This window comes from Aedes albopictus, chromosome 1, assembly GCF_035046485.1.
Source record: "Aedes albopictus strain Foshan chromosome 1, AalbF5, whole genome shotgun sequence".
Lineage (NCBI taxonomy): Eukaryota > Metazoa > Arthropoda > Insecta > Diptera > Culicidae > Aedes > Aedes albopictus.
In genome coordinates this window covers 143,943,708-143,957,493 of record NC_085136.1, presented here as the reverse complement: position 1 = coordinate 143,957,493, position 13,786 = coordinate 143,943,708, and positions in this window count along the sequence as shown.

The following is a 13,786-nucleotide window of genomic DNA, read 5'->3' as shown; positions in this document are numbered from 1 at the left end:
ACCGACGCAATCCTGGTTCGCGCACTCTTTCCGAACACTTTGGCAGCAAATTTCACTGATGAAAACACCAATTTTCCACTCGATTTTCGGACTGCAAATCGGACTCGATACGCAAGAGGACGACGACGATACGCGACAACAATAATGGCCGAGCTAGCGAACAAAGTTACGTACGACGAGAACGAAGCAGGCAGCTTGAGCCAACCAACCAACCAGAGAGCATCAATCTCCTTTGTCAATGAAAATTACACCCCCTTCGCGACCGATCCACAATTTTCCACCCTCCGTCTCGTCCAAAAACGGTTGTCGAGGGAGTGCACAGTAGAGAAAAATTCGTTTGTTGACACTGACGGACGGTCAACATGTCAAAATTGCGTTTCAACCGGTTACAAGTTTCGATACAAGGGAGAGCGGGGCAAATTTGGTAACATTATTTTAATGGATAAAAAAATACATTTGCATTATTAAATAATTAAATAATAATAAATAAATAATAAATAAATAATTAAATAATAAATAAATAATAATAAAATAAATTTTGATATATTTATAAATTATTATGCAATTTTTAAATAAATATTTTAAAAATTGCGAACAGTTAGCAATTAGCTATTTAAAAGATGACTGCATTAAAAGGGGTATTAAAATAACAGGGGTACTCACTAAACAGATTAAATTGCTGCGTAAGCCATGATTTTCTGCTTATTTTAAATATTTCATTCTTAAGTGTAGTACGCACCTCAAAAGTACTGTGAAAAAGGATAGGACAAGAAACGGTCAAGAAATGATTTCGTTGTCAAAATTTCTTGAGCGGTCCGCAGCTGAAAAGAAATGAAAATTGTGTAACGCTCGTAACGCCTGCCGGGCAAATCAAATGGAGCTGTCACTTTTCCTTGCGGAAAAATGTTCCGTTCAATTATTCCTCAAGGAAAACTGACATTTCCTCCCATACTAATCAGTTGTCAGAATTCCTTTGGTAATTAGAGGGATTTTTTCTTGAGTGCTTTACTTACCAGGTGCATACTAGACTTTACCCTGCTACAACAAACCATCAGGTAGATTATTCCCTTCTGGTATGACTCTGCACTGCAGCCATAGGTAATCCTTGCGGTGATGGTGGGTACACAATCATCATCATTTTAAATATGTCAAGATTTTGCGAACGAAATAATCAAAGATTGCCTTGGTAATCGCGACGTTTAATCAGTTTAATCGATTTACGCTGTTTAGGGGCGATTTCTTCACCCGGGCTTAAGCGTCAAACCAGGTTTAACTGTATGGGTAAGCCTGGCTTACCGGTTAAGCCGAGGTGAAGAAATCGGCCCTTAGTGAATCACCCAAGGATGGAAATCTAGTGATCATGATAGGATCCCAAATGTGTCGCGGTTGGAAGGCATCGCGCGATCATAGCAACAACGATAGAATTTTGTCGTCAAGCATTCACAACAAACCATGCTCCGCGAATAATGAATCGCTCGGCATGTGCGGCCGCGATGCGATCGTTATCATGAAGCCGACATGATAAATTTCGATTATCAACCACTTTTTGTGCATTCTTGATGCTGCATCTTTACGATATGTATATGAGCGTAATATTCCTGGTCATGAATTCGGGCAACGATAACGATGTACAACTAGTCATTTTTTTGGTGACCATGGCGTCATTTGTGATCGGCATATGGGGCTTTTCATTTGTTAGCCTCGTTTACGGTCGACCCCCTCATTTTGACATGAACGTCAAAGTGACATTCTTTTTTTCTGCGTGATGCGAGTGATTCAAAACAATCGTTTTGTGCTATTACGAGAATCAAAATCCGTGGGTTTCGCGAAACGTCGCCCATCTGAGTGTCCACTCTGAATTCTCCTGATTCTCGATGCGGAACGAACTAGGTATCGAGAATGACGGTGTAATTTTATCGATCGATGATGGCAGAAAAGCGAGCGCAAAAGTAAAGCGTGATCCGGACAATCCGATGATGCAAGAAAGGGTACGACATTCAAGGATAAATTGCACGAAGGTGGTCTCTGGTGTCGTAACGAAAGATGGTCCTAAAATCACATCTACACGCTACCACAATAGTAACCAGAATGATCCTAGTTTTCATTCGAACTCACGCTTCTCTTCTTTTTCACTGGCTCGGTTCCGATCGGAGCTAGCTTTTCCGAGCCACCCAACTATCGTCCCCGTTCTCGCATAGAGTTCGGCTTGATGTTCTATCTCGCTCATGGTCGCGCTTCAGCCTTCAGACGGGTTGCAGCAAACCTTCGTTAAGTTTTGCTGTTTTATGCCGTTTCCACGCTGATTCGCAAAGGGATGTCCAAAATAGCGTGTATTTTACTTTTTCCGATACACACATAAGTAAATTCAACAAATTGATTTAAGATGCTAACCATACCCACTACAATATCTCTCTCCTCTACTCTGCGAGAAAAAAATGTATATATTTTCAAACAATTGACCAAGATACAAATCATATGCAAGACTATAGATTGGATGTTACAGAATGGAAGAATATGAGAGCAACAGTCGCGATAAAATCAGAATCGGCTGAAATTGCATCCAACAAAATCCAATCTAAATCAAATTCCAGTCCAATCCAAATCCTATTCCAGTCCAAACCAATCCAAAGCCAATCCAAATCCAATCTATTCCAATCCAAATCCAAATCCAATCCAATCCTAATCCAGTCCAAATTGAATCCAAATCCTTTTCAAATTTTATCCAATCCAGTCCAATTCAATCCAAATCCAGTCCAATCCAATCCAAACCCAATTCAAATCCAGTCCAAATCCAATACAAATCCAATCCAAATCCAATCAAAATACAATCCAAATCCAATTAAACTCAAATCCTAATTCGAATCCTATTGGAATCCAATCCAATTCCAATTCCAGTCCAAAACCAATCCAAAATCAATCCAAATCCTATTCCAGTCCAAACCAATCCAAAGTCAATTCCTAATCCAATCTATTCCAATCCAAATCCAAATCCAATCCAATCCTAATCCAGTCCAAATTAAATCCAAATCCTTTTCAAATTTTATCCAATTCCAATACAAATCAAATCAAAATCCAATCAAAATCCAAATCCAATCCTAATTAAATCCAAATCCAATCCAACCTCAATCCAAATTTAATCCTAATTCAATTACTTCTTCTTCTTCTTTATGGCTCGACGTCCCCACTAGGACTTGGCCTGCCTCGCTTCAACTTAGTGTTCTTTGAGCACTTCCACAGTTATTAATTGAAGGGCTTTCTTTGCCTGCCATCGCATGAATTTGTATATTGTGTGGCAAGTACAATGATACACTATGCCCAGGGAGTCGAGAAAATTTTCCCGACCGGAACGGGAATCGAACCCGCCGTCTCCGGATTGGCCTAATTCAATTAAACCAATCCAAATTCAATCCAATTACAAATCCAATCCAAGTCCAATATAAATCCAATCCAAATCAAATCTGAATCCAATCCAACCTCAATCCTAATTCAATCCAAACCAATCCAAATCCAAATCCAATCCAAATCCAATTCAAATCCTATCCAAATCCAACAAAAATCCAATCCAAATCCAATTCAAATCCAGTCCAAATCCAATACAAATCCAATCCAAATCCAATCAAAATACAATCCAAATCCAATTAAACTCAAATCCAAATTCGAATCCTATCGGAATCCAATCCAAATCCAATTCCAGTCCAAAACCAATCCAAAATCAAGCCAAATGCAAATCCAGTCCAAATTCAGTCCTAATCCAATTGAAATCCAAAAAAAAAATCTAATCCAAACCCAATCCAAATCCAATTCCAGTCTAAAACCAATCCAAAGCCAATCCAAATCCAATCTATTCCAATCCAAATCCAAATCCAATCCAATCCTAATCCAGTCCAAATTAAATCCAAATCCTTTTCAAATTTTATCCAAATCCAATACAAATCAAATCAAAATCCAATCAAAATCCTAATCCAATCCAAATCCAATCCAACCTCAATCCAAATTTAATCCTAATTCAATTAAACCAATCCAAATTCAATCCAATTACAAATCCAATCCAAGTCCAATATAAATCCAATCCAAATCAAATCTGAATCCAATCCAACCTCAATTCAAATTCAATCCAAACTAATCAAAATCCAAATCCAATCAAAATCCAATCCAAATCCAAATCCAATCCAAATCCAATAAAAATCCAATAAAAATCCATTCCAAATCCAATACAAATCCAATCCAAATCCTATCAAAATACAATCCAAATCCAATTAAACTCAAATCCAAATTCGAATCCTATTGGAATCCAATCTAAATCCAATTCCAGTCCAAAACCAATCCAAAATCAAGCCAAATCCAAATCCAGTCCAAATTCAATCCTAATCCAATTGAAATCAAAAAAAACTAATCCAAACCCAATCCAAATCCAATTCCAGTCTAAAACCAATCCAAAACCAATCCAAATCCAACCCGGATAAAAAATTACTATTCATTACATGGTAAATATTATTAACATATGACTGGTTTTATTGTTCACAATAAAACACATAGTAGATATATTGTTACTTTTTACAATAGAAACCAAGCCCATATAGTTCGTACAATAAGTGAACATTAGCTTTATTAGTGACTAATTGATTCGATTGTTTTTCAATAGTTTTATAATAATTTAAAATTACTATAAGTAAAAATTGATTTAAGTTGTTTTTAAATAGTTGCAAAAGTGCCTGCAAAGTTCTCATGGACTTTTTATCAAAAAAGTGTTTATTTCTCAATTACACTTGAAAACAATTCGTAACATATAAATAACAATAAATATTATTGTTGCTTGGATCATGTTTGTATAATCAAATACAAAATCACTTGACATATTTTTTTTTTGTTTTCGTTTTTGAGTACAGTAGATGTTTCGGTTATCGAATATTATTCGCTAAAACTTCAACGACTGACAGACGTCAAGCGTGTTGGCAGAGGAAGCTCTCAATGAATAACTGAGAAAGTACTTATAGAAAACTAGCTGAAAAGCAGGTTTGCAGATCCGAAGGAATTTTTTGGCCTATCTTGATGCATGGCAAATTCCTTGCCCGAATCGCTCAAGAAACCGTTTTTCTTCGACCGCAGTACGCAGTTGCGAAGAAATGACAATTCAAATGGCAGTCACTGTAGAAAGTTTCTGCCAGGAATCGGTCAAGCACTTTCTTGAGCGATTCCTTTTGAACTCGAAACTGGGCTTTAGCCAAGTGAGGATGTTACGACAAGAAAAAGATGAACAATGATTTTTCTAATGTTTTCCAATAAATTAAAGGAATCTAGTAAATAGTAAACTACCATTGATAACAATACAAATACAATTAGTTAAATGGGGTCAATTGAACCGATGTTAAAATAAACATGCAATAATATTTGTTGTTATGTAAACAGATTTCGCCTTTGAAAACCCAAAGAATTCATATTTCTCGGTAACATTTTTCTCCAGCATTTACAGATACTAATGGCCACATGAATTGTGAACGATTTATGGTATGGATCATACGACCTGAGGTCTGACTTGTGATATTTGGCAGTTATTTGAAAAGATCTTATCAACAGCTGCCAAGCAATACTTACCAGACAGACATCAGAGTGTTTGATTCTTATCATAAAATGTGCATATCATTCTGGAGGCCGTTAGTGCTCGTAAATGCTGGATATAAATGTTAGCGAGAAATATAAATTCTATGGATTTTCAAAAGCGAAAACTGCTTACAAATAACAACAAATATTATTGTATTTTTATTGTAACAACGATTCATTTGACGCCATTCAATTAATTGTATTTGTATTGTAAGAACAATGAAAAAACATTAAGATATATTGTTTTCTTTTGAAAATTACCCTAAAAATGTCTCATAAAAACACAATACATTCTATTGTTTTTCACGAAAAAGTGTATGAAAATTTTCTCAAAATTTTATGGTTAAGATACATAACGACCACCATTTTTTATTGTAAAAGTGCCATTTACCATTCGCCGAATGGTATAGAACAATAAGGGTGATGGTGAGTGTGCTGTGTAAATTACAATACGTATAATGGTGAATATTTTTCGAAAAAATGGTGTTGTAACAATAAAATTGATTGTATTTTTATGATATTTTTTATCAGGGAATACGAATCCAATTCAAAACCATTCCAAATTCAATCTAAATCCAATTCAAATCCTGTCCAATTCCAATCCAAATCCAATCCAACCTCAATCCAAATTTAATCCTAATTCAATCTAAACCAATCTAAATTCAATCCAATTACAAATCCAATCCAAGCCCAATATAAATCCAATCCAAATCAAATCTGAATCCAATCCAACCTCAATCCTAATTCAATCCTTATTCAATCCAAACCAATCCAAATCCAATCAAAATCCAATCCAAATCAAATCCAATCCAATCCAAATCCAATTCAAATCCAATAAAAATCCAATAAAAATCCAATCCAAATCCAATTCAAATCCAGTCCAAATCCAATCCAAATCCAATCAAAATACAATCCAAATCCAATCCAAAAGCAAGCCAAATCAAATCCAAATCCAGTCCAAATTCAATCCTAATCCAATTGAAATCCAAAAAAAATCTAATCCAAACCCAATCCAAATCCAATTCCAGTCTAAAACCAATCCAAAACCAATCCAAATTCAATCCAAATCCAATACGAATCCAATTCAAATCCATTCCAAATCCAATCTAAATCCAATTCAAATCCAAATCCAATCCAAATCCTTTTCAAATCCAATCTAAATCCAATCAAAATCCAATCCAAATCCAGTCCAAATCTAATCCAAACCCAGTCCAAATCCAATCCAAATCCATTCCAAATCCTTTTCAAATCCAATCGAAATCCAATTCAAATCCTGTCCAAATCCAATCCAAATAAAATCCAATAAAAATCCAATCCAAATCCTTTTCAAATCCAATATAAATCCAATCCAAATCCAATCAAAATTCACTCCAAATCCAATTCAAATCAAATCCAATTCTAAATCCAAATCCAATTCAAACCCAAACTCAAATCCTATTGGAATCCAATCCAAACCCAATACAAATCTAATTCCAGCTCAAAACCATTCCAAAACCAATTCAAATCTAATCCAAATCCAATGCAAACCCAATCCAAATCTAATCTAAATCCAATCCAAATCCAATACAATTCCAATCAAAATCCAATCAAAATCTAATTCAAATTCAATCTAAATCCAATCCAAATGCAATCCAAATCCAATTCAATCCCAATCCAATTCAATACAAGTCCAATCAAAATCCAATTCAAACCCAATCCATGTCGATCCATATCCGATTCGAACTCTGTCCAAATCCATTCGAAACTCGAAATAAATCCAAATACAATCGAATCCAAATCCAATCAAAATTCAATCCAATATCCATCCAGTTCAATTCTGATCTGAATCCAATACAGCTGTAATTGAAATGTACTCCTGTCCACAACCAATCCAAATCCGATTCGCCCAAGATAATCCAAATCCGACCCGAATTCATTCCAAATCAAGTCAAAACTCGAAATAAATCCAAATCCGACACAAATCCAATTAAAATCCAGTTTCAATTTAATTCCCAATTCAATATAAATGGAATCCTTATCCAATCCGCATCAAATCCGATTCTACTTCAATCCATTCATCTCTTTTTTTTCTTTCGTCTCCTTTTATCAACTTTTTTCCCTCTGACTTTCGCTCGTTTTTTTTTGCTCGTTCTTTTTTTTTTTACCTTTAATTTTTTTTCCAAGTATGCCAATCTCTCTTTTCGTTTTTTTTACTTCGTTTATTTTTTCTCTTCATGTTTTACAGTCGCTATTGTTTTACTACGTCGCAATATTTTTTTATCTAAGTCATTTTTTTTTTTTGCTTTGTCTTCCAGTTTTTTTTTTTGCAATACAACAAATTTCCTTTTTTTCATGGCGTCTCATTTTTTTTCAATCCATTTATTTTTTTTTTTCACTCGCCTTCTCTCTCGCTTCATTTATTTTTTTTCCAATCCGTTATTCTCTTCCATTTGCCTTTTTTTTTACTCAAAGCCATCGCATCTTTTCCGTTTTTTTTTCACTTCTGTTCTCATCCATTTTTCAATACACTACTCTTGTCCTTTTATCCTCCATAGATAGCATCACAATTTCTTTCAAGACATGTAATTTTTTTTTGCTGCACTCCTGCCATTCTTCCAAGTTTCCCTCCCTCTCAACAGAACTCCCTTTCGTTGCGGACACCGATTCGCACCGGCTGCCATTTATCTCCCCAACACGCCCACCTTTGAGCGACAATTTCCCTTCAACAGACACAAAAAATCACAGTGCGAACCAGAAGAAGATATCACAACCACTTGTACCAACTAAAAACTACACTTTTAAAAACAATAACATGGAAAAACTAACAAACTTAAACGAAAATATTCACTGAAAACCACTACCGGCTGCGCCATTGTCGTAACGAAAGATGGTCCTAAAATCACGTCTACACGCTACCACAATAGTAACCAGAATGATCCTAGTTTTCATTCGAACTCACGCTTCTCTTCTTTTTCACTGGCTCGGTTCCGATCGGAGCTAGCTTTTCCGAGCCACCCAACTATCGTCCCCGTTCTCGCATAGAGTTCGGCTTGATGTTCTATCTCGCTCATGGTCGCGCTTCAGCCTTCAGACGGGTTGCAGCAAACCTTCGTTAAGTTTTGCTGTTTTATGCCGTTTCCACGCTGATTCGCAAAGGGATGTCCAAAATAGCGTGTATTTTACTTTTTCCGATACACACATAAGTAAATTCAACAAATTGATTTAAGATGCTGGGCCTGATTACGAGTGTCACTTCACGGTGAAAACAAAAAAGTGACACCGGTAATAGGGACGGTGAAAGTGATTCCCATTTGATTAACCCACAACTTTTTCACCGTGGATTCGCAATGTGTCACCGTGATCGATTTTCACCGTGAGGTGATACTCATAATAAGGGCCGCTAACCATACCCACTACATCTGGATCCGTGCCATATGCAACATCAGCCCCAAAATGGATGTTCCTGAAGTACGGTTTCAGCGATAACATCGCCGCCATATAAAAATTCGTCCAGAAGAAACAAACCAAGTCTGGATTTACCGGATCCGGAATTCCTTCTGACGATATGACGACACCAACTGCTATTTTCGAGTCAAACGAGTTGAATCAACCAATCACTGTTGCAAGCTGTATGCTGGAAACTTCTTGAAAGCTTCGGATAATCCATAAGGCTCAAATAGTGGCTGCTGAAAACCAACAGAGCGACGGTGGAAGGAGCGAACGATATAATTAACAAAATGAAATGTTAAATCAGAGATATAATAAGATAAATATATTTAATAAGACGTAATAATGCATTCTATGAGAGATGAGCATTGCGTCATCTCGCTAGTTGAGAGAACATGGTGAACCTGTTGAGCAACATCAAAATCACATTAGAAGAAGAATAAATCGTGGACCTTAGGAGTACCCATAGAACTCTTGATAAGTAATGATAGATATCAACAGTTTTAATGTACTTTGCGTCATTTCGCTACTCAGAGGATATGGTAAACCTAGCAACATTATTCTCTTTGATGCAAAAGAAAAATTACTGATGGACCTCAGGAGTATTTCTCGAAGCTCTGATGAGTAATGGTTAATTTCAATTGTGCTCATTCTGCGAATGGAGTGACGTGAGAAAAGTCGGAGTCGTATATCGAGGTGAGAAATCTCGACTCGAATGAGGTGACTCTCCATTTGATTTACACGGCGAGTCACTTCATTCGAGAGTGGATTCCTCATCTCGATATACGACTCCGACTTTTCTCACGTCACTCCATTCGCAGAATGAGCACAAATAGTTTTCGTGTACTTTGCGTCACCTCGCTACTCAGGAGTGACACCCTCATTCTTGTTTTCGATCGAATCCACTTTCAAACGTAAATCGTCCGCATTCCCGTTTACACCAGCAAAATCAAATGGGCTACGGCTTCGAACGAACCAAATACGTTCGAAAGCGGATACGCCCGTAAACAAGAATGAAGGTGTTTATCTTTGATCTTGTCTGCATCACCTTGCAATGGGTGGACATGGTGAACCTACAAACCTATATCGAAACTTTATTAAAGACAATATTGCCTAGGAGTTTCTGGAACAGTTCCAGATGTTCTGGAGAGAAATGGTCAAATTCAAAAAACAGCCTTGTCTGCATCACCTTGCAATGGGTGGACATGGTGAACCTACAAACGTATATCGAAACCTAATTAACCCTCTCTTTCCCATGGTAGCACAGGTAATCCACTACTTTGCACTGTTCATACAAATACAGGATAAGTTAGATCATTCCCATTTTTTCGTCAGATGTTTGTATATGTTTGATGAACTATTATGCCAGATTTGGTCAAAAATTCTCTGCTCGTTTTTGTTTTAGAGTTAAATGAACAGTGCAAAGTAGTGGATCACCTGTGCTACCATGGGTAAGAGAGGGTTAAAGACAATATTGCCTAGGAGTTTCTGGAACAGTTCCAGATGTTCTGGAGAGAAATGGTCAAATTCAAAAGGCAGTCTTGTTTGCATCACCTTGCAATGGGTGGACATGGTGAACCTACAAACCTTTACCAAGTCTTTATTAACCCTTTATAAGGCCGAGAAAACTAGAAGAGTAATCAACGCATACTATTATGGAAATGAGTATACTCATGATTACATGTACATAACAATTTTTGTTTGAAAGAAACTCTCAAAAATCTAGGTGGCAATATAGTTGCCACTGCCCGTTCAGCCCAAAAACGAGCTTTTGAGGTGGCAATATAGTTGCCGCTGCCCGTTTAGGCCACCAGCACTGGTGGCAATATTCTTGCCACTGACGGTTAGTCACGGCTACGCAGCGGAAAAGTCAGCGAATGGATTCGGGAGAGAAAGTAAATCAAGGCACTCGCGATTACTTGAACGTGAACTTTTATTAATCAAAGAAATACAAAGTTTGTAGAAACACTTGTCGGTCGCACTATGATGGCGGTTGGATTGACTCGGTCGATCGTCTTCGGTTGGTAGCACTGCGCGAGGGATCGCCAGTGCGCAGGGGTCACGGGTGTGGAAAAGCAAGGTGCTTAAGGTGAAACGGGTGTGCATTGCTCCTCTCCACACTCCTCCTCAATGGACTACCGGTTCACTTGCGTTTCCAAGTCCCAGCAATCCACAGAACAGCTTATGCTTCTTCGGCCCGAGGGGCTTCGTCATGACATCAGCTATCATCCGATCTGTCGGACAATAGACCAGCTTGATCTCCTGCTTCTCGCACAAATCCTTAACGAAATTCTCCCTCGTGTCGATATGTTTTGAGCGTCGGCTAGAGCGCTCCGTCTTCACAAATGCGAGACAACCTTGATTGTCCTCATGTAGCACTGTCGGGATCTTCTGTTCTTCGCCGAAGTCACGTAGGAGCTGCCTCAGCCATACGACCTCTTGACAGGCCTCGCTTAGGGCCACGTACTCCGCCTCCATAGACGAGAGTGTGACGGAAGCTTGACGACGGCTGGCCCAAGAGATTACGCCTCCACCAAACAGGAACACAGCGCCAGAAGTTGACTTTCGGCTGCCGACGTCGCCGGCCCAATCAGAATCAGAATAGCCGGTCAACGCCTGATTCGATTCTCCTCCTAGTCGCAGACTGTATTCGGATGTTGCCTTCAAATATCTCAATATGCGCTTCGCCGCTGTCCAGTCGGCTTCTCCCGGAGCACTGAACTTGCGGCCGAGGATTGCAGTAGATGCCGCAATGTCCGGCCGAGCGTTCACGGCCAGATACAGTAGTCCTCCTACCAGGCTTCGGTACTTCGTCGCATCCTCAAGAGCTTCTCCAGATTCAACTAACTTCAGGAACCCAGGGTCCATGGGAGACTTCGCTATTTTCGCCTGCTCCATCCCGAAATTCTCGATCAGCTTCTCAATATACTTCTGTAGCCGGATGCTGTACACTCCACCTTCTCGCTGCACTTCAATACCGAGGAAGTGTCGGACTTCCCCGAGCGACGTGAGCTCGAACTCTTCCTTCAGCGACTCGAATATCTGCTTCACCTCTCGTTCATCCGTTGATCCGATCAGCATGTCATCGACATAAACAAGCAGGAATACCTTCACCTTGCCTACGCTGCGAATGTACAGGCACGGATCTGCAGCAGAGGGCTTAAACTCCAGTTTCGCCAACACTTCGTTGAGTCTACGGTGCCAGCAGCGCGCCGACTGCCGCAGTCCGTAAATACTCCGTTTGAGCCGACAGACATACTCCTCCTTGCCGGGTGCCGCGTATCCAGGGGGCTGTCGCATCAGGATCTCCTCGTCCAACGATCCGTATAAATACGCGGTCTTTACGTCTAGGTGCCGCACGACCATGTTGAGCTTCGAAGCCACCGCGAGAAACGTCCTCAAAGTAGCTTGGCGTGTTACCGGTGCGAACACCTGATCGTAGTCGACTCCTTGCTGTTGGCTGTACCCCTGGGCGACAATTCTGGCTTTCAGCTTGACAACTTCGTTTTGCTCATTACGTTTGACCTTGAACACCCACCTAGACCCAACAGGTTTACATCCTTTGGGTGGTGGAACGAGCTCCCAGGTCTGCAGTCGCCGATGGGAGGCTAGCTCGTCCTCCATCGCGCTCTTCCACTCCGGTTTCTTCAGGGCTTCTCGAAAGTTCGACGGTTCTTCGACAGCGCATGCCGCGATGCCGACAGCATAATCCAAGACAAAATCGTCGTAACGTTTGGGTATCGCTCCACGATTTGGCCGATCCGATCGGCGGTTTGTCTCAGGAACCTCTTCATCCGGGACTTCATGGTACTCCTCGCTTCCAGAATCTTCGTCCGGTGACTCAGCATCGCTTTCTTCCTTTTTCTCCACGAAAGGTCGCAGCTCAAATTCGTCTTCTTCATCCCGCTCAGGAACGGCTTCAACAGGGAAATCCATGGAATTCGATCCGTTGCCGAGTTCGATGAACCTGGCGTCTCGGCTCACGGTTACTTGATCCGTTTCCCGGTCCACGAAGCGGAAGCCCTTGTGCTCCATAGAATAGCCTACGAACGTAAGCTTACGCGCCTTCCCTTCCATTTTTCCTCGTTTGACCGCTGGAATGTGCACATACGCCTCGCTGCCGAACACTTTTAAGTGGCCGAGCTCCGGTTTTCGGCCCCACCAAAGCTCGTAAGGCGTCTTCGGAACAGATCTCGATGGTAGCCGGTTTTGCAGGTACGTTGCGGTAAGCGTCGCCTCACCCCAGAATCGCTGCTCGAGGCCCGAGTCCAGCAGCATACAGGTTGCCATCTCGGTGAGCGACCTGTTTTTGCGCTCAGCCACACCGTTTTGCTGTGGTGTGTACGGGGTGGTAAATTGTGGTTTGATGCCTTCCGCTCGATAGAAGTTTCGCAGCTCTCTGTTATCGAATTCGCCTCCGCCGTCGGAGCGGATCACCTTCGGCTTGCGGTTGAACAGATTCTGCGCCCACCGCACATACTCCTTGATGGATTCAGCTGCTTCCCATTTGTTCTTCAGGAGATACGTCACCGTGAAACGACTGTAATCATCGATGATGTTCAGGACATATCGGTTACCGCTCGGGGTGGCGGTCTTCATCGGGCCACACAGGTCAGTGTGCACGATGTCAAGAATCCCAGTCGATTTCCGCTCGGCAACAGCAGGGAAGGGAGGTCGAGACGATTTCCCCTCCAAGCAACACTCACACACGACACGCATACCACAATCGCTTACCTTCATACCTGTGGCTAGGTTTTCCTTC